This window comes from Odocoileus virginianus, unplaced genomic scaffold (assembly GCF_023699985.2).
Source record: "Odocoileus virginianus isolate 20LAN1187 ecotype Illinois unplaced genomic scaffold, Ovbor_1.2 Unplaced_Scaffold_34, whole genome shotgun sequence".
In the NCBI taxonomy this organism is placed as follows: domain Eukaryota; kingdom Metazoa; phylum Chordata; class Mammalia; order Artiodactyla; family Cervidae; genus Odocoileus; species Odocoileus virginianus.
Window position 1 is genome coordinate 104816 of NW_027224296.1, and position 3578 is coordinate 108393.

Genomic DNA, 3578 nt, shown 5'->3' on the forward strand with positions numbered 1-3578 from the left:
CAAGAATTTAATATATCCACAATGTCAATGGAAAAAATAGTAAGAAAGGCCCTGGAATGACCTCTTGATATTTCAAAAAAAAAAAAAAAAGAATTGTGTGTTTCTGTAAGTGTGACTTTCATAATTATGATATTCCACAGCTAGGAATTTGATGATCTGAAAGCAGTTATCAGACACATCTCTTACATTTTAAATAATGTTTCATTTTGTAATCAATTTTGTTGTTGTATAATTCTGGCATGTAAAACATTGTTAAACCTGCATGTTTTGAACTTTTCTTATAACTTGGTTCATAACAAGTATGACCCCTTCATCATTACTTGAAATAGTAGCCCAAAAATAAAAATGATTTCAAAAGACATTGTTAATAATACCTGTATCTGTACTGATCTGTACTTATCTTCAATCTAATTTTTGTTTTGAATATTCATACAGTCCTAATAAGCTCCTACATCTAAAATTCTATCATTAAGATAAAGTCAGCAAAATGTTTTTGAAAGGTCTCTAAAGGAGGAGTAAGTTGTGCTAACCGTCTTTACAAATATCAAGTGAAAGTGAAAGTCACTCAGTTGTGTCCTACTCTTTGTGACCCCATACAGTCCATGGAATTCTCCAGACCAGAATACTGGAGTGGGTAGCCTTTCCCTTCTCCAGGGGATCTTCCCAACCCAGGGATCAAACCCAGGTCTCCCTCATTGCAGGCAGATTCTTTACCAGCTGAGTCACAAGGGAAGCCCAAGAATATTGGAGTGAGTAGCCCTATCCCTTCTCCAGTGATTCTTCCTGACCCAGGAATCAAGCCAAGGTCTCCTTCATTGCAGGCGGATTCTTTACCAAATGAGGTATCAGGGAAGCCCAAAGAGAAAATACAAGCTAAAAGGGAAAATATTTGAAAGTCATACCTTTCAAATAAGAAATATACAGAAAGATTATGCAAGGAACTCTCAAAATCAACAGGAAGAAAAGAAGCAATCTAACATCAGTGTACAAGATTTTTCTTTTTTCCTTCATTGGAGTATCATTGCTATTCAATATTGTGCTAGTTTTTACTGTATAATGAAGTGAATTAGCTATATGTATGCATACATCTCCTCCCTCTGACCCCTGACACCCCATCGTCTAGGTCACCTCAGAGCACTGAGTTGAGTTTCCTGTGCTTTATAGCAGGTTCCTACTAGCTCTCTGGCCATCATCAAAACATCTCCAAACAGAGATGGTATGGAGAGAAGGTATGGAGAAAAGGGAATCCTCTTGCACTGTTGGTGGGAACTTAAACTGACATAGCCACTGTTCAGACCAGTATGAAGCTTCCTTAAGAAACTAAAAAAGAAGACCTGCCATTGACCAAAGAACCCCACTACTGGGCATATACCCTGAGAAAACCATGATTCAAAAGACACATGGACCCCAGTGTTCCCTGCAGCACTATTTACAACATCCAGGACATGGAAGTAGTCTAAATGTCCACCAAATGTACAAAACTCCTGGCTGGAACATAAGTGTCAGATATACCTGCTTCTTATCTCTTGGGTGTTCCTAGACAGAAAGATCAGTTTAATGATTCTTTTCTCCAAGTTGGAAAATCTGAATAAACCTTATGACTACTGGAACTTCCTTGGTGGTGGTCCAGTGGTTAAGTTTCCCTGATTCCACAACAGGGGGTCTGGATTTGATCCCTAGTCTGGGAACTAGGATCCCACATGCCTTGTGGCCAAACTAAAATAAATAAATGAATAAAAACAGAAATTATATATATTAAAAAAACTATGACTGTTGCTTTTATAGACATTATATTGAAATACACACTTTTAAAAAATAAATAGTATCCCATAATACTCAATGACTAGCTCATTGATTTGGATTTATAGTAGAAGAGCTAAATATTCATAACGTCAAAGACAAACAAGATTTGGAAATACCACTGGAAGATCATCATTTTAAAAATTATCTGTCTGTACCCCCAAAACAATTTTAAGTGGCTTACAAAATATTTACAGGAACAATAAAATTAGTTTTCTGAATGGATAATAGTGGAAAACAGAATAGAGAGGTGAAAAGAGCACGTCAGTGGAAAACATGAAATCATTGTTACAGTTGAACATAATTTTCCATTTGAATTTTTAAGTGTTTAAATGAATAGCAAAATTGCAATCACATGTTTTTATAATCAAGGCAATAAAATAATATATTGTAGAGAAAACAGAGTGAAGTTTTTTTCTTACAGATAGGTTTAATGATAAATAAAAGTATACTCCTCTGTATTTTTGGAGCACCTGGCATTATAAGTTTGATTTTTATAGGGAAATGAAAAGTAAGAAGACGTATAATCTAGTTTATACACAAAAAACAAGTCAGTAAAAATGAAATGACAGTGCCTCTGGTTAAATATTCCCACAGATGAAATATGAAGAGATGGAATCAGAAGACAACACAGGATATAATTTGCACTACTGGGATTTTCTGATCTTCCAAACCTCCAAGGGTTATTATTTGGGGTGTTCACCATCACTTACATCCTTATTTTAATTGGAAATGCCCTCTTCATAATACTAACTAGGCTTGACCCAGCACTGCAGAAACCCATGTATTTTTTTCCTGGCAAATTTTCCTCCTTGGAAATCTGTTATGTGTCTGTCACTCTCCCTAGGATTTTGGTGAACCTTTGGACTCAGGACAGAAGGATATCTATACTGGACTGTGCCACCCAAATGTGCTTCTTCCTTATCCTCGGAGCCACTGCGTGCTTCCTCCTGGCGGTGATGGCCTATGACCGCTGTGTGGCCCTCTGTGTCCCTCGGCACTATCCCCTGGTCATGACCCCAAAGGTGCGCCTCCAGCTGGCTGTGGGCTCCTGGGTCAGTGGAATTCCAGTGCAGGTAGGGCAAACATGCCAGATCTCTGAGTTTCTGTCATTTGAAATAGCTTAATCACTTCTTCTGTGACATTCCCCCCCTATTCTGAAGCTGGCCTGCAGAGACACTTTTGCCCACGAACTGTCAGTCTATGCAGTAGCTCTGTTGTCTGTTGTTGTACCTTTTATGCTGATCCTTGCCTCTTACAGCAAAATCATTTCCAGTATTCTGAGGTCGCCAACAGCCAGAGGAAGAGCCAAAGCCACGTGTTCCTTTCCTGGTGGTTGTGCTTTCATTCTTTGGATCTGCCATTACCTACTTAAGGCCCAAATCCAGTCATTCTGCAGGAACTGACAAACCCCTCTCTGTGCTCCGCACCATAGCGACTCCAACGTTCCATGATATACAGCCTTTGGAACAAGGATGTGATTGCAACACTGAGAAAATCATTACTGAAAAAAGTAGTGTGATGAGTTTATTTTAAAATGCTTTAAATACTGGCCACAGGGTTATCAGATAAATTTTTAAAGATGTCTACATTTCCTAGTTTTGAAGTTAACCACTTCTTTTAGTACTGTAATTTTCAGTTCAGTTCAGTTGCTCAGTCATATCTGACTCTTTGAGACCCCATGGACTGCAATATGCCAGGCTTCCTTGTACATCCAACTCCCGGAGTTTGCTCAAACTCATGTCCATCAAGTCCATGATGCCATCCAACCATCTCCT

The 3578-nt window shown here is 38.5% G+C and overlaps 1 pseudogene; it reads left to right on the plus strand.

Annotated features, from left to right (window-relative positions):
* Positions 1-2397: 2397 nt before the first annotated feature.
* On the plus strand, positions 2398-3342 carry LOC110146844 (olfactory receptor 10AG1-like; annotated as a pseudogene).
* The last annotated feature ends 236 nt before the right edge of the window (positions 3343-3578 follow it).